The 18,600-nt window shown below is 42.9% G+C and overlaps 1 protein-coding gene and 1 long non-coding RNA gene across 2 annotated transcripts in view; one reads left to right on the forward strand and one right to left on the reverse strand.

Moving 5' to 3' along the window:
* Window positions 1-18,600, reverse strand: part of NDUFS4 (NADH:ubiquinone oxidoreductase subunit S4) — a 95,372-nt gene that overhangs the window by 675 nt on the left and 76,097 nt on the right. The gene's annotated exons all lie outside the window — the stretch shown is intronic.
* LOC311609311 lies at window positions 5-17,711 on the forward strand. Its single transcript, XR_014783347.1, has 3 exons — window positions 5-13,102; window positions 16,081-16,246; window positions 17,330-17,711. It is a non-coding gene; the product is annotated as an uncharacterized lncRNA (long non-coding RNA).

Below are 18,600 nucleotides of genomic sequence, written 5' to 3' on the forward strand. Positions count from 1 at the left end.
TGAAAAAACAAAACCAAAACAAAACCCACAGGAACAGAATTAATAAGGATACTTAAGCAACAAGCAAGCAGAGGCTAACTTTTATAATTTCATGTTCATTTATCAACAGGAATAAATGTTAACAAACCTGAAATATATTTAGTAATTTATTTCCTCTCAATCCTGTGTGCAAAAGTCTGAACAATGCCTGAAGAGGAGTTGTCATAGTTCAAAGCAAAGATATAACCTATGACTGAATTTCTACTTACTTAAAACTTCTTGCTTAATTACCAACAGTTATGCATTACACAGAATCCGACTTCTATACATGGCTTAACATGGGACACCTTTAACTACTACAAAGAACACGCAATAGTGTAACTCACCTTCCTGCTCTAAGATCTAGTGTCTGGAACACATCTGAGGTAATAGTTCTCCCCCATTCCTCTTGAGACGACCAAGTTCTGTCCCCTTACTAACGCAAGTAAAATTATTTTCAACATTTGTTTAATGAACTAATGTGATTAATTCAAATCATAGACCAACAACACAAACTTTGAGACCAGTTGGATCCAAACGTCTGGTGGGGATTTGAGGGGTGTACTTAAAACACTTAGTTTCAGCAGAGTTTAAGGCAAACCAAACTGAAAGCCTTTGGTCAAAAATGTTTTCTGAGTTTGTATCTTTTCTCCAAATACCTTTTCGTGTTTCCTAACTGTGGAGAGTGAAGTTACTTCTAAGAATATTGGGTTTGAGTGGCCTTTAGTTGTCCCTACAGAAGGGAACAATCCAATCAACACTCCTCCTTGGGCAGAACTGTTCCATTAGGCTAAGCAACTCCTACAACTTTTATTTTTCTTTATAAATCTCATTTTCCCACTATTCTTTTCTCTCAGGACTCTTTCAAATAACTCATCTTCAAGCATGTTTCTTCATCATGTATAAAATGTCTAAAATACATATTATAGAGTCAAAGCAAGTGACTTCTTGATCAGCTCAATTCTAAGGAATTCTAATGTCTCTTCATGAGTAAAGTAAATGAGTAACTCTCACGCCAGCAGGTCCTTAGTAGGAATTATCAACGACGCCAAAAAAAAAAAAAAAAAACCAAAAACCAACAACAACAAAAAAACAAAAACCAACAACAAACCCATGATGCGTGAGCTCAAAGTACCTATCCTACTGTAATTGTCCAAGAAAAGAAAACAGTAGCCCTGAATGCAATAACTGATCATTTAAACTACTGGATTCACCATCATCCCATTGTGCAAACAAAGCCCAGTACCTATAAGGTAATGGGAAATCAGAAAGACATTATCAACACTGGACTAGCTTCAACATTGGGCTAGCTTTAAGTGACAGAAATTTGGTTTGATTTCGTTTCCTTTTTTTTCATGGCAGATAAGTGCATACAATGTAATAGACAATAAAAGTGTACAATCCTAAGGGAAGCTCCATGGCTTCAGAATGGTCTTTCCCACTGTGTAAGTTCCCTGAGGTGTCTAGAGTGTGGGATGTGGCAAATCTTTGGATGGATGCCTTAGTTTAGCTGTGTGATGTATGGGAACTCAGCACAATACAGTAGTTAAGAGAAAACATACTGAGAGCACCCATTTGGCTCACGTGCTCAGTATCACTCTCAGGGTGCGTGTTCTGAGTACTTCCCTATGCATTGGGAAAACACTGCAGCTTCAGAGAAGCTGGTCTTACAAAATAAGTGCATTAATTGGTTCTTTCTATTTCAATACAATGTCGTGAGAACAAACTGTAGCCATTTCATAAGGCTGTCATGAGGAGTGGATCTGCTCATGCCTCCGACCCATCATGTCTGCTGTGTGATGAACTGGGTACAATGAGTGTTAGGAGCCGCAATCGCCATTACAAGATGGCGCCGGTTTCCTGCTTCCTGGTTCTTCACGGCTGTCTGGCCTTGAGTGTGCCTGCGTGTGGCGCGAAACCATTCACTAATGCGTTTGCGCAAAGCGTGTTTTACTACATGCTAATTAGGCACTTTGAGTGAGCCAATGAGGACTCGGCACGCCTCCCGAAAAAGCATATTAGCAGCGGGTTTTGGGGGACTCGGGGTCCTTCGCATCTGCCATCAAAAAGAGCTGATTCAATAAATGCTGTCAGAAGAATCTTGAGTGTGGCGTGCTCCTTATCGGCGAGGTTGCGCGCCACAAATGAGCAATAACCTAGTTATTAACTATTGATCTGGTTTATTAGATAAGTTAATGGAGTAGTTGGAGGATGATCATTTACATACTTTAAACTCAGTTATTTTCCACATCAATTAGCAGATGCTGATAACTGCTAAAAGCAAAATTTAATGAAGATACAACAGGTATTTACTGAACATTTACTATTCATTTAAAGTACTGATAGCTTATTATGTGTAAAGGACTATTTTTAGAGACTGATGGTAAACAAAGGAATGAAACAAACAAACAAAAAATCCCCAACAGGTGGAATGAGGTCTGTGAGTCTGCAAGTTACATGGCTTAGAAGGCAGGCAATTACATACAAGTTATAAGTATAATATAGTTATTCATACTTGGTTATGATTTACTTCTACCTAGACTACATAAACAAGCCTTAAATGATAGGGCTAAGAACGGTCAAAGCCATTGCAACTTAGGCTGACTTTAAAGCCATACACTGTCCAGTTCATATATTTAAAGAAATTCAGCTTTATATATCTTGTAGTTACGATTTTTATTTTGTCCACTTTCTTCCAATTTGATCGTATGTTTTTTGTTTTTTGGTTTTTTTTATTTAAAAAATTCCTCAAGATGAAGTCTGTGGCCACAGTGCTCACTCCACCTTTTTCCAACTCTGGAGAAGAACCAGGCTTCCCAGGGTTGCTCCTGTAGCTTGTTATGACCGTCACTGGTTGGTTACTCAAGAATTCTATGGTCTTCCTTGCCAAACAGTGAGTGGGAACATGCTTTCTCACCCCCTACCACCTGCCAGCACAGACTTTCCAGTTTAACGGTGTCCCGAGGAAACAAGACCTGCAAATACTGTGAATTCTAGCTGCTCACCGTACACAGAACCTAGGCACAGATTTATTATCTGTTCTGGTTAGAGATTTCAAAGTGCTGTCAGGGTCAGTGCCGCGAAATTAGAATAGAATATTTAAACACAAAAATGCCAAACTGGTTTAGCTTGTCTCCTAGCTAGATTGCATTTGTCACCCATGGGGATAACAATCCAGAAGAGACCTGCAGTCTGCATGTGGTCTCCACAGCTGCTCACCACAGTCTCCCTGACTGTTAGGACAGAGGGAGACACTGTGTCCCTTCATGTCTTTCTGTGGAAAATAGACTTGTTCCTAAAGCAGGACAAACACCTGCACACTCATTTAACAAAAGCAACGAAAGGTTCTAAGGAAGGCTGATGGCAGTCATCGCAGACCATGAAAGTAAGAGAGACCATGTGACTTTGGATTCCCAATTCTGCTCTGTTCTGGGCCATGCCAAGATGGAACTCTAAGAATAACACTTGCAGAGATACTGAACATGTACCTGTGCCTGGCAATGGGGACATTACATGAATTACACATGCTCCTTTTTTTTTTCCTCATCTGAAATTTGTTCCTAAAAGGAAGAATTTTATATGAAACAGAGCATAGAAAATGTATTGGTAAAATATTCACAATGTCCAAATTTCTATTTTCTCAACTTTAAGGTAGTTTTTTTTTTTAAACAAATAATTCAACCTTGTATTTGAGATGAGCAGAGCATTGTCTGAAGAACACTTGTTTAAAGTGAAGGTGCAGTCTATGACAGTGTCCCATATGTCGTCTTATTGGGTCATTCAAAACCAGGCCCTGCTTTTTCCAGCTGTGCAACAGGAAGATCAAAGTAACTGAGTCCCAGGCAGCTGCCCAGGGATGGAGTAAAGCTCCCGGCACTGCCATCACTTCCCACTGCAGAGAGTAGCCATATGGCACAGATTAGCCACAAATCCACCCACCAGCACCTACACGATGAGCGGAGCTGACTCTGCTTTCTCACACAGTAGAATGCTTTCACAGAAATATTTTGAACCTTAAGCTCTAGTGTAAAGTACATCTGGCAAATGCTTAGTAAACGTAAATGTGATCTTTAACAGTCAATAACAAATTTCTTTTCCAAAAGCAGGCCATCTTATTTTGTGGATCTTTACACTGGCTGGATTGTTCTATTTCTGACACAATCATTGGTGCAGTCTTTTCACACATGCCCTTGAAAAGAAGCCAGGTGGCAATGTTAGCGTATGACTTTCATATGAGATAAAGAGAAGTCCATTCATTTTGATTTACAGAACCATTTCATCTATGACTGAGTAGTAAACATACAGAGAAACATTCATTTGTTCTTTTAGTGCTTATGACAGATTTTACTCTAGAAACCCCGACTGCAGTCCTGTGAAAGGTTCTTCTCCTTTGATGACATAATCACAAACCCTGACATTCATTACAATGGAAGTGAACAGTTTAATAATTTGTGCTGCAACAAGTGTACAGCACATAATACAACACAAACAGCTGGGGACCAGAACAAACAAGTCTTTGGGATGCTAAGGGGGTGACACTGGTAAATACTGAATGTTTCAGGACATTTCACCAGATTATAGACTGGCATTCTCGCACTCAGTGGAGGCAAAGCAAACACCAAACATTTAAAGAGGACAGGTAGAAAGCTTCCCAGGAACTTCACTTTAAAAAGATCCCACTTTGAAATGATTTTACATATCTTAGATATTCTTTTAGAAAACACTATGGAAGTGCTAAGGTTGAGGATAAAATGGAAGACCAGTCTTTTCTGTGAACGGACATATGCTGTCAATAAACAAAGGCACACACAGCGCCTGGAAGATTCGTTAGGGTAACAAACATCCTGTACCTGCTAGAGACAAAGCTCCTTGTGAGATACCACAACCCTCCGACGCAACAGTCAATGGTCTCTTTAAATTTATTTTTCAAATAAATACTGCTATACAGATTAACATTATTTCCAATGCATTAATTGGAAACATCCTATTCATAATTTGCCATAAAACAAACCAGGATATCAAATAATTACTGTGTTTCAAAAGCACAGTTGAAAATTGGTTTAGAAACTTGAAACACAACCCGGCATGGTGGTGCACACCTTTAATCCCAGCACTCATGGAGGCAGAGTCAGGCTGAGTTCAAGGCCAGCCTGGTCTACAAAGTGAGTCCAGGACACCCAAGGCTACACAAGGAAGCCCTGTCTTGAAAAACCAGGAACAAAAAGGAAATTTAGAACACATATTTTTCTTCCTTGAAAAGATATGTAAAAATATTTAAAAATCATGACCAGTAATTTTGAGGTAATTAATCTGAGGCATGGGCTATGCATAGAATTTCCAGAATCCTACTTAACTCACAATATACTAGTAACCCCACCAAACCACCACACAGAATCCTACCATAAGAAAAATGATTTCCAAGTTCTACTGGGGCTAGGGGTACGGGGTGTCTAAGGAATAACCTTCTTCCTCCCACCTGCATTACCTCAGCCGGCTAAAATCTCTCCATCAGGGATTAGGGATAAAGAGTAAGGCCGGGCGTGGTGGCGCACGCCTTTAATCCCAGCACTTGGGAGGCAGAGGCAGGCAGATCGCTGTGAGTTCGAGGCCAGCCTGGTCTACAAAGTGAGTCCAGGACAGCCAAGGCTACACAGAGAGACTCTGTCTTGAAAAACCAAAAAAAAAAAAAAGAGTAAGTAGGGGGAAAACCCTTTGTCGGCTGTTGGTACAAATAATACTCAGCTGTGAGTTCATAAAATTCATTTGTAGCCCCTAAATCAATACACTTCAAGCTTCTGTGGTCACTTGTGATTTGCACAGGAGGAAACAGACTTTGAATTGCCTCCAGCTCAGCTCCAGCCAAGCACTGTCGCTCCCTTCTTGGTCCAGCCCTCAGACTCCAAACAAGTGTCCTCATCAAGGTCTGTTTAGAGCCAGATTTTTTGTTTTGGTTTCTGTGTCTTGTGGGTGGTTCCTGGGCATGGTGCCAGAAGACTACGGTGTGATGATGTGGGTATTACATAAGTTTTGTGCCAGGCATGGTGGTGCACGCCTTTAATCCCAGCACTTGGGAGGCAGAGGCAGGTGGATCGCTGTGAGTTCGAGGCCAGCCTGGTCCACAAAGTGAGTCTAGGACAGCCAAGGCTACACAGAGAAACCCTGTCTCGAAAAAACAAAAACAAAACATTTTAAAAATTAGTTAAGTTTTGTTCCAGGTATGAGTTAACATGTTGTTGTTTATAAGGTCAGTGTAGATGAATCAATAATGTATTAAATAACATGTCTTTAGAAGGAGATACAAATAGCCGGACTTGGTGGTGCACACCTGTAGTCCCAGCACTCCAGAGGCAGAGGCAGGTGAATCTCTGTGAGTTCGAGGCCAGCCTGGTCTACAGAGTGAGTCTAGGACAGCCAGGGCTACACAGAAAAACCCTATCTCTAGAAACAAACAAACCAAACCAAACCAAACAAACAAAAACAAAACAAAACAAAAAAATCCAAAAGACACAAACAACTGACTAGTGTTTCAACTGGTGAAGGGAGCTGACAGCAGCTTGGAGGAACTCACCTCTATTTTCCCACGACTTTTAGTGTTCTGTTGACACCAGAGAGTTTGATTATCAGCTGTAAAGTGGGAACCACAGTGGCACGCGCATACTTCCACCCTATCTCCACCTCCTGACCTTACTCTAGAAATACTAGTTTTGTCTCGATTTGGAATTTATATCAACATCCCTTGACCTCACATAATTTCACGTTGTCTTTGTTAGAACTAAAAAACAAAACAAAAACCAAGCACCCCCTAAGGGCAAACCCACTGGTACAAAATGACAGTCTTGGCTCAGTCACACTGGACTATAGGATTGCAAATGCATACTGTCAGCACTCCTCAGGAACCTATGAATAGAGTCTCCGCCTGCCAGGAAGAGCCCTTCCTCCGGCCTAGGAGCCATCTGGCTCCCTATTGACGCGTACCTACGGTGCATACCAAAGCCAGTGCTGGCCTCCAGACCCTCAGACCCTATTCACATGTCCTTGCCGTGCATCTCAAAGCATGGTTAGCCCTTCCCACCTCCTCCACTGCTCCCCTGGCTGGCTCCAGGCTGGTGCAGAGGACAGCTCACTTCCCACCCTCTTTATAACACACAGTGGCCCACTCTGGCCCCACTACTGTCCCATTATTTCTCCACTATGCTCTCAGGGACAGCCCTGGACATGTCCAGTTGCCTTCTCTTGTCTCTGCTCTGGCCTCTTCCAGATGCCTCTGGATGTTCTCTCTCTTGTCCACTCTCTTGGCCATTTTGGTAGTGTTTTAATGTGCCCCCAGTCAGACCCTTGCTTTTCGGAGCTGACTGTAACATCTGCCTGGCTTCTTTGTATCTCATGAGTAAAACAAATTCTTTAACGTTAAGTGTTCATTGTATTCACAAGCTAAATATGAGTGATCATGGCCAGGAACTACAGATAAGGTCTACTAAAAATTCACGTTCCAGTTTGCTAACTATGAAGTTTTATAGCAAAAGAACAAAGTTTTTAATCGAGTCACTTTTAAAATACACTGGTGGGAACATTAGGCAGGATAAAGCAAGGGCTCTCCTCAGATGTTGTCTGTTGCCTGTTAATGCATTTCAAAAGCTTTTATCTATTAGTCACAAGATGTTATGTCAGACACAGGTGGACAAGTAATGACAAGAATCGTATTTAGGCTCCAGCCTATAAATTCTGCTCTCCACACCATCATTAGCACTGTGTGATCAGTGTAAGGCACACTTTCATTCACACTACACACGAAGGAAGGAATGAAAGGCTTTCCTGAGTCAGACATGCTGCTCGAGGTGGTCATGTGGAACTTCTAACCTCAGTTCTAAACTTCCAGAGATAAATGAATAAGTGCACAATTGTGAAGCTTTATTAGTTCATACCAAAGACCTATTTTTTTCAGTAAGTACAAATTTTTAATTTATTTGGATTTAAAATAGCAAAGATTAACTAACCTGATTCTCGGCTTCCTTACCCAACAGAATAGATTTGTATAAACTATTCATTAACTAGGATCATCAAATGGCCAGACTTGTAAAAATAAGACACAAAATTCATGGCAAAATTAAAATCAGAGAAGCGGAGTTAGGCGTGCTCTCTGTGCTTTGGCGTCTGGACTTGAGCACAGGCACACACTTCGTTGGTGGGGATGTATGCCTGCATCTGTTGATGAATCTGCTGGATGGCTCACGGAGACCTCCAAGACTGGTTAAGTATAGATTCTTTTTCTATGAATATGTTCTTTCTCAAGTTACACAAATTTACCAATCAAATAAACCAGCATTACTTTGGATTAATGTTTATAGTCATGAGACTGTAAAAGTGTCTTTTAACTGGGTTGATTAGTTCCTCCGGCAATTTTACTTAAAAATAAATTATCCAAGATTATTATTAAAACCTTAGGTAACAGGCTGAGCAGGCAAAGGTGCGTGCCGCCATGCCTGTTGACCTGAGGGCCTGAGATGATCCTGGAATGCACACGTGGTGGAAGGAGAGAACCAACTCTTTCAGGTTATGGTCTGACCTCCACACACGCACACACTAAATAAAATACCTTTAAACTGAACTGAAATGAATGGATATCTAGATTATTTATTACTAAGTGAGATGGTTTACTGAGCCATTAATTATGACAAGGTTCAGGGAACATTAGCCCAAATATGACATTTGTGTATTTAATAATGAAAAAGCAACAGCAGGAAGGACACTCTGATTTCTGGCTCTTGTCCCCTGAAGCTCTAGAAGAGCTGTCTGCCCACCCATCTTCTGAAACAGGACACAAGACCCTCATGTCTCCCACATGCAGAGAAGGAGAGCATGGAGCAGCACAAGGAGCAGCCTGAACGGGCAAGCACACAGGTACCTACGTTACACCGTCCTCTGCCCAGCCAAACTGCAGCACAAACATGCATCATTTCATCAAATTTAGCCCTTTTAGGGTGGGGCAGAGTCACACGTATCCTAGGATGGTGTTAAACTCACCATGTAGCAGAGGATGATCAGGAGCTTCTGATCCTCCTGCCTCCACCTCCCGAGCTGAGGAGCCACCACTTCCAGTTCACAATTTCCTACTTATTCCCTTTGTGATTTCATAACCAAAGAAACCCAAGTTGAAAGATAATCTAATAAGGGCAGTTTTAAAAATGTAAACAATGCAAAAACTTTGTGGGCAACATGACAGGATATGCCTTATTTATCAAGGGGCAAGAGAATGAAGACAGGCCTGAAGACCCAGAACGTTGACTTCCCTGTATCATGGCATACAGACACTGTAAGACTGAAGAATCCCATCAAATCTATAGTAATCTTAGCAAAGCTTGCTTCATGTTGCTGGGCTCAGGTCCTAGGTTACTGTCCCCATGTATGTAATAAAGGTTGCTCTTTCTAGCACCTTCCTCCATGGCAAACATTCTGGTTTATCACAATGACTTGATAAGCTTTCTGCTGACTTCAAGTTCTTGGGCACCAGTGTAGGAGCTACGGTTTTTACAGTTCTGCTACCTTCTGCTAACTTTTTAGGTTTTACTGTGATTTTGAAATGAACAGCCCATTTTTACTTTTTAGGTAACTACAAACCTATACCAAGCTTACCTGCTCACATCGCTTTTTTGGTGCTAGGTAGCAAATCCAGGATTTTTCTATGCTTGGGTATGTGCCTATAGCTGAGCTACAATACTTGACCCTCGACTTGTCACTCCAAAATGAAATCCTAAACAACACACACACACACACACACACACACACACACACACCCCTTTGAGACTCCACAGGACACCTCATTAAATCTAGGCTCTTTCCCACTGCAAAGGGAAGCATCTGAGGTAATGTACATTTATTTGGCAGGTTATTACTGCAAGGCTGCTCTGAAGAGATGGTCAGTCAGGAGCCACCCTAGCCATGTGAGGTTAAATTTGATGTGTAAAAAGGTTATGCTTTTTACATGTCTGCTGTGGTGTTCCAGTCTAGGAGTATTGATTAGCTTTGTTTTCTCAGCCAATTAAAGATTTTAAAGGCAGGAAAATCCTCAAGCACAACACGTAACAGGAGAGAAATATTAAACACTGCCAACAGGAGCAGGAAGAACCAGCCTTTGGAGAAAGGTATTTATTGGGGGTGCAGTAGATCTTCCCCAAAGCAGAGGGGGCCTGGGGGTTTTAAGTCTCTGAGTTTTCCGCTCCCTCTCCTAATCTAGGGTTAGCTGGTTGGCTGGCCTCTAACCTATAGGAGCCAGCCCATCAGCTGGGGTCTGCGGTCAGAAGAAAAGAAGGGAAAACCCTATAAGGCCTTTGTTTTAAGCTGCCAGGCTTTTATTATGTCTTCAGGATGAGGAAGAAGCCAGCCATCTTGAAGTCACGGCTCTTCTCCTTATCTGTTTGCCTTGGGAAGTCTGTCTCCACCTAGTCCCTCAATTGTATAAACTGATAAGTTCCTGGAGATTTGTTAAGCTGTCACCGACTTATTTACATTCATCTAAATCTTTGTTCTGTTTTGCTTAATAGGAGAGAACCACTTGTTACTTAAAAAGAATTCTACCTTCTTTAGACCTATCGTCTAGGTCAACAAACATTAACTTGGAAACTACACTCATTTACCTGAGACTAACATGCAGGTATTTAAGACACACAGCAAACTTACTGTATCTCTTCCCTTGCTGTTCTTCCCTAACGTCCGTGCATTTTACCGCAAGCTTCCTGTATTCTTATCTCTACAAAGAGATTGCTGGAGCACGGAAATGCTGCCCTGAGATGGAGGGCATTAACTGAACAAAAGGTACTCAGAGCCCATATCCTGGTTTTTCTCCCCCAAGACAGGACACAAAAGCTAGAAGTTGTTGGTCATGATGCGGCATGCGTTATAATTTAAGCAGGTTAGCATGTGCCTGAGCCAGGGGGATCAACATGAGTTCCAGTACAACCCAGGTTACAAAACAAGTTCTAGGCCATTCTGAGCTACATAAGACCCTGTCTCCTAAACCTGTTTCAAAACAAAACCAAAACAATTTAAAAAGAAAGGAAAGAAAAACCTGTAACAGTTTTCCTTGCTTGACTGTAATCTGCCTTGATTTATGACTTCCTTCTGTTCTTGTGTGGGGCAACCTGAAGCCATGCCACTCGAATTCCACTCAGTGTGGGCTTACCTCAGTGCTCTTTGCTGAGCAGCCATGCCCTGTGTGAACCTTGGAAAGCAAAGGCTGGCTTTTCTTCCTGCTTCTCTATTTTCAGAGGTAGGCTTTCTCTACCAACAGACCCACCATGACCACAAAGCACTTTCACAGCCTGCTCTGTTCTCTTATTCCTCAGGAAAACCTTCCTTCATTTTGAGGATTTCAAAGACTTTTATAGCTAACAACAATGGGGAAGAACACAGGGGGTAAAATACCATACCAGAGAAAAGTCACCAAGTTCCAAATCAGATCAAACGAGGGGGAAAGCCATTTCTGGTTTTTATTAGCATGTAAATGGTAGTAGATGTTAGGCTTCTGCCATCCATGTTTTCCACAGCTGTCTCCCACCGCCTCTCTCCATGAGGTAGCTCCCTCCTCCTGCCAAGCTTTCCCGTAGCACAAGGAAAGACAAAAGCCATCTGGGTGAGAAAGGTTGGTCTTTGCAGGCCACAGTGAGAAGAAGTAAGGTTCATCTGCATTTCAGAGGATGCCTCAGACTCTTACGCCCCCACTTTTTTTTTTTTTTTTTTTTACAAACAAGTTATCTTAAAAGATGTGGCATTAAAGCCAAAAGCCAATGGAATCTTTGTATTTTCTTTACTTTGTATGCAAATATTTAGGATTAGGAGAGCTGGAGGTGTGAAGGATGCAAAGGACAGAAAAATGTTGAATGAGTGACATTCAGCCTTTACTTCCCAACTGCCCATCTTTAGAGAGCCAGCCTTCCACAGAGAGTGAGGCCTGGTGAGAAAGAGAAGCAGGGGACACTTCAGGAATTAGCAACTGGCCAGAGGAAAGACATTTCTTTTAGTCTCTGGAGTGAGAGCATTCTTATGTAAAAAGACAGACAGACAGACACACACACACATATATATCCTATGTACTGCACTGTCCAATGCAAATGCGTGAACATATATTTCAGTTTTTAGGAGTTATACTAAATAAATGAATGAAAAGAAGCAAGAAAAGTTAGTTTGAACTACATATGTAGCCCAAAGTATTTAAAAGATTATTAACGTTTAGTGTGAAAAAAATCATTAATGGTTTTTATTAAGTCTTTGAAATCTACTGAGTATTTTAAATTAATAGCACACTGTAATTCTAAGCGGGATACCTAGTGGTGTTCACTCCCATATGGCCAGTGTGGATCTAGAGTAATTTTCTAGTCCTACCAGTGTGTCAGAAACAGCACTGTACTTAGACTTTAAAGACATGGGCTCCACAGATTAGGGACACTATGACTGATCTTAGGTTTTCTCTTTATCTTCTTTAAATTCAAAACACTTACAAAAGTAAGACTTTAGAACAAGGATCACATTTAGCTTGGGAACACCACCAGCATTATGAGAGGACTTTGAAGAATTCTGCAATAGGGTGACCACCTTTAAAAACGCAGGATAAGCTCCCACTAGTTTGACAGAAAAGCCTTTACTGCTGTAGGGACTTGTACAAACGGGCGTGTATGTGTTGTGGCTCTGGAAGAGGTATCTCCAAGGCTGGTTCTTTAGTCTGCTGAGCACTTAAGCCAAAGGCACCACCTCAGAGCCACGGGCCCCCTAGCCCTCTCCCTCCTCTTTCTGGCTCTTCTCTCCCCAAGGGAGCTTTTCTGAATTCCCTTTATCTGACTGTCATGGTTTAAACTTAAATGTCCCCAAAAGGCTCAAGTGAAGCTTGGTTACAAAGGGGCGGCACCACTGGCGAAAAGCAGGACCTTCTTAGAGGAAGCTGTGTGACTGGAGGCCGCCCCTCTCCTCTCTGTTTCTAGGGTACTGCCAGGTCAAGTCAACAGCTGTACAGCCCACTCTCCTGAAAATGTCCTACCGCAAAGCAAGAAGGCCAAGCAAGTACAGACTGAAACTTCTCACACAAGAAGCCACCAGAGTAATGAGTCTTTCCTACTGTTGATGGTAACAGGACACAGAACTGCTAGGCAGTTCAGGGTGAAAAGGCCACAAAGAAAAGTGACCAGTTTCTTTCTTGGCTAAAAGCTTGAAATGTCCTTGAGTGTGTGGGCAGCCTAGTCCTTGCCAGAGGCTGGAAGATGCCAGGAACATGGTCTGTATTTCCTTATCTCTGTTCCCTGAGAGGGTATCCCTTTCTGGAAAACATCCTGAGGGCATGGTACCAGAGCACCTGGAAGGATCTGCAATCACAAACTCCCGCATGCACGCCCGCCCCTGCCCCACCCACCCCACTCCCCGCCACTTTCTCCCAGGACACCCCACTCCCCGCCACTTTCTCCCAGGACGTCCTGCGGTACTCCTCACTCTTTCACTTTCAGTCTTAAGCTCCTACCTGTAAATCTGCTCTGTATCTTCTAAGACTCGTTCGTCCTCAGTGCTCCCTAGGTTTCCGTCTTTGAGTTTGTGAGTTAACTGGTTCTGGGCAGTTTTGGTGGTGGACAAGTTTCTGGGCCTTGGTTCCCCATGAAAGGCTCTATCATTATCCGATATACTCCAAATATTCCTGTATCTGTTTTGTTGTTGTTGTTTCTAAGATTACTAAATAATGAAAATCAAGATGCCGGCAACAGATATGATATAGAAAAGTTAATTATAGAAACACGGAAGAGCAGGAAAGGGGGAGGGGCACCCCAAGGGGAGAGAGGCATGAGAGGAAGAGAAAGAGAGAGAGCAGAGGAAGAGGAAAAGGAAGAGAGTATCATGGGCAGCTGGCCGGTGATGATGTCACGGGTTGTTAGGCAGACTGAGAGTAGGTATGCTAACAGTTTCTGTCTGTCCTGGACTCACTTTGTAGACCAGGCAGTCCTCAAACTAAAGGAGTTCTGCCTGCCTCTGCTTCCCTGAGTACTGGGATTACAGGCGTGCACCACTGCATCCTGCTTTTGTTGCTGTTGTTTTTGGTGTGTGTGTGTGTGTGTGTGTGTGTGTGTGTGTGTGTGTGTGTGTGTGTGTAAGTCACTATGCAAACCAAGCTGCCCTCACACTTAGATCTGTTTGCCTCTAAGGCATGTGCCACCGCCTGGCCCTGTATCACTTTTAATTTGGTTAAGTAAGGTATTTTGCACAACAAAATCTATCCACAATAAACTGACTAAATGTTCATAAGCTAGAATGCAGCCGTCATGACAACTTCCATCACAGGAGGCGGTGGCTAGAAGTCAGCTGCCCACCCTGCTCAGAGCGGCTCTGGCACGGGCCATCGCTTGTTCTAAGGCATGCGACCTGAAAGCTCAAGACCATCTGGGCCCGTGAGACGGTGCGGCAGCTCAGGGTACTTGCTGCCAAGCATGCCAACCTGGGTGCTGTCTCCAGAGTCCATAGAGTGGCAGGAGAAAACTGACATCCACAGTTGGGCCCTGACCTCCATATCCAGTTCACCATGCATTCTTCGCCTCTAAGCTTAAACTTTAACTTCTACGTTTTACCAGATGAGATCTTGCAGCTTTCTGGCCTCGCAGCAGTCTCATATTTGTCAGCTTTATTTTCAATGACTTGCCTATCATCAGACTTCAAGAGGAAGAGAAATTCACTTTGCTCTTATGCAGGAAACTGACGTGAGGCTTTGAGAGATGATGGCTCAGTGACTAAGAGCACTCACTGGCTGGGCTTCCAGAAGACCCAAGTACAGTTCCCAGCACCCACAAGGTGGCTCTAAATTTTCTGTAACCCAAGTCCTAGGACCTCCAAGGGCACACGATACACATCTGGTACACAGACATACATGCAGACAAAACATCCATATACATAAAATAAATAATTTTTTAAAATTGCTAGTCATTTTTCTATAGTTTCTTTCCCTTCAAATTTCTAATCAGAAAGACTTAGTAGATCTACTATGAGACAGAAGCAATAGCAAATTAAAATAACATAGAAAAATTTAAATGATATGGAAAAGAATTTACAAATTACTCAACATGTTTTCTGGAATGTAACTTAATCTGAGAATAATTCACTAGCCATACTAATTGAAATTTACCAATATGTACTCAACACATTAAAGATAAAGATGAATAAAATTCTGTTTCCCCTTAGAATAGGTGCTTAGAATTTAGTAGTCAGGGCAAAATACTACTGTCCGAGCGTCAGGACCATCTATGCCTTACATAATGATTTAACTCTGGAGCCCAGCCACACAGCACTGGCATAATACTACAGCAATGAAAAAAGTAAGGTGCACAACTATACTGCAAGAGTTTTCAGGGAGAAATCATTGTAAAAGTTCAAAGGGTTTGGTGGTAACCAGCAGCTCTCAAACTGGATTTAAGGCTTGCTCAGTTAAGGGGGAATCACGTTGGGTACTGGGAACCTAGCCTCCTCCTCATGGCTAGTGAAGTCAGGGGCCTTGGAGGAGAACCCACGTCTGACTCGTCACTGGGCCAGCACAGGCCCTAGCTCTACTCTAAATACTTACCCTATACCCACAGATCAGTGTAGTTCTCTCCGCTCAACAAGGAAACCCATCTCTGCCACAGAGGGAGGCCACAGCTGGTCACAGTGCAGAGAACTAGCGGTGCTTAGTCCCAGCTGCTCCATCTACAACACAACCCCTGCTCCTAGTTACCAGGGACACCGAGAAAGAGGCTACAGACAGGAACAGTGTGTCTGTAGTCTAACTGTATCTAACCGTTGTGATATAGAGTGATAACGTGGTGGAGTGGCACCACGACAACCTTGTCCTGAGGTGTGCACCCTCTTGAGGAATCACACCAAGCAACAGATCTGGTATAAAGAGGTTGACTGTGGTGGTGAGAGCCTGGGGCAAGAGTTAGGGGCAGAGAGGGAGAGAAACAGTGGTGACAGAGAGAAGGGGGGAGGGGAGAACACAGTGGGATGGAAGTGGTTGTGTGTGGGGGGGGGGTGTTCTGATATCCTCCCCACCCCCTGTACCTGGTACAGGTGGCAGGTGATGACAAAAGCAATTGCTAGGACCTTGAAAGCAAGCCAGCTGAATGGCCTGTATGCTAACACTAACAACATGGCTGCACAAACAAGACCTGAAGAAGAATGACACCAACAGACACACCGACATGAAGGCGGAAAATCTACCAGGCCCCAAGCTTAGGTAAAGAACCACAGGTGACTCAGGGGTGTTGAGAGTGGAGGAAATAGTCTTCCGCAGCAAACAGCTCCCTATTAGTTATCCAATACTAAGTGATCAGCCCTGAAAGAATAGACATACAAGTAGCATTATGTGGACTGTGTATGTATGCGCATTTTTACATATATAAATACAATTGTTAGAAAAAAGAGGCAAAGGCCATGAATTTGACAGAGAGGGGAAGAAGGTATATGTGAGAGGGTTAAAGGAAAGAAAAAGGGAAATAATGTAATTATATTTTAATTTCCAAAAATGAAACTAGAATTTTAAAAGTTCTTTTATAAGTTAGAAGGAAAAGAACTTACCCCATGGGAGGGAATGGGGAGGGGAGGAAACAGGGAAAGAAGCAGGGTCTGGGGGAGAACGCGTGGGGGGCAAGGTGCCTGGCTGGTGTGCAGAAGGGATCCCTGACCGTCAGCGTGGGGGGGCAGGGTGCCTGGCTGGTGTGCAGAAGGGATCCCTGCACCCTCAAAATGAGGAACTAACTAGAGATCAGCTCACCTTTGCTGTCACAGGACAAGTAGTAGTAATTTTCAGGCCTTCATGCCCAACTGGCCACTATTACAACAATGCAGTCCTACCACTGTCAGAGCTAAGCCACCATGGACTATATATACCTTGTACCATGTGGGCCCAGTGATTCAGCTCAGGCTATCAGTGTTTACTGGCTGAGCCACCTCACTGGGCCATGGCTTTTTATATAATTTCTTCAAGCTGTAAATACATGACCTTGCTACTTAATGTTATTTAATGTCTCTACACCATAGTTTTCTTGAGTGGCAAATGAGGGTAATGGTTGTTCATGCTTCCCGGGGCTCTAAGGAGGATTATTTATTCCAATACTAACCTTTGTCATGAAGACACTTGTTGCCTGAGCTCTCAAAGTACAACAGAGGTTGATTCTCTACAAATGACTTTATGCAAGGAAATACTCATGACTTCCTTTTTTAAAATTAATATTTAGATATTAGGGACATGGAAAACTAAGAAAATATAGTGTTTTCAGAGTATTCTGAGTATATAAGTTATCTTTTTGTTTTGTGACAGTTTTATCTTGGCCGCTGGACACTACTGAAAAGCAAGCATATACTACTCATAACTGCAGTGTCTTTGAAGAGTTCACCAACATCAATACGTTTCCCCTGAAGAGAAAACAATGAGGTCATAGGCTGGTCCCATCCAACTCATCTTCTTATTTCAAAGATGGAAAAACAATGTGCATTAAAGACCAAGTGTAGTGACGCATGACTGGCCAAGCTATCCTGTGTGGTAAGACAAGGCGGAATTAGAGTCCTAGTTGTTAGCCCCTTACTCAGCTGATGTTGTGTGTTGGTGCTTTTGAACCAACTAACCTCTCCCTCTCTCCCTTCCCTCGCCCTTCTCTCTCTCTCTCTCTCTCTCTCTCTCTCTCTCTCTCTCTCTCTCTCTCTCTCTCCCCTCCCTCCCTCTCTCCCCACCTCTTAAGATAACCTTGACCTCCTGATCTTCCTGTCTCAAGCCTCCCATGAGCAGGGATTACAGGTGTATGACATCCCATCTGTTTGAAGTATTTCAGGGCTCTGTATTTGGTAACTTAGACATTGGCTCACCTAACTTTTTATAGCATTAGTTCCCAATAAAATGATGTTAGGTGTGGGAAAAAGGAAGGTTTGTTTTTATGGCCCTACAATAGTCTAAGAGAAGTAAATCATAATGGTGAGCGAGCATTGCTGGGGAATTTAGAGAAGATTCTTCAAACTGTGAGGATTCTGTAACTCTCCAAGCTATTTACTTAGACTTTGTATAGTGGTTTAAATAAAACTGACTGCTCATATAGTTGAATGCTTAGTCACCAAGGAGAGGAACTGATAGGTTTAGAAGGGTTAGGAGGTGTGGCCTTGCTGAAGGAAGTGTGTCACTTGCCCAGGCTTTCTCTGCCTGCAGGTCAGGATGTAACTCTCAGCTACTGCCCCAGCACCACCCCGGCCTGCTGCCAGCCCCTGCCATGACGACAATGGACCAAACCCCTGACTCTAAGCTCCCACTTAAATTCTTTTGTAAGTGTTGCCTTGATCATGGTGTCCTTTACAGCAACAGAGCAGTGAGTAAGACACCTTGCTTCCACTATTCCTGAGAAAGTAGGGCCTACCTACTTAAAGACACGTAATGTTAAATGTTAAAGAAACACGGCAGGTCACAAACGCCACAGTGAATACAAAACATGGCATTAGCCTGGAAATCAGTGTAGCTTTAAGTTCTTGAGACCAAAGAGTCCTTCACTTCACTGGGTACAGATTATGTCAGGCTTTGTGAAGGTGCTGAAGACAGATCAGTGACTC

The sequence above is a fragment of the Acomys minous genome (genome assembly GCF_964271855.1).
Source record: "Acomys minous genome assembly, chromosome: 11".
In the NCBI taxonomy this organism is placed as follows: domain Eukaryota; kingdom Metazoa; phylum Chordata; class Mammalia; order Rodentia; family Muridae; genus Acomys; species Acomys minous.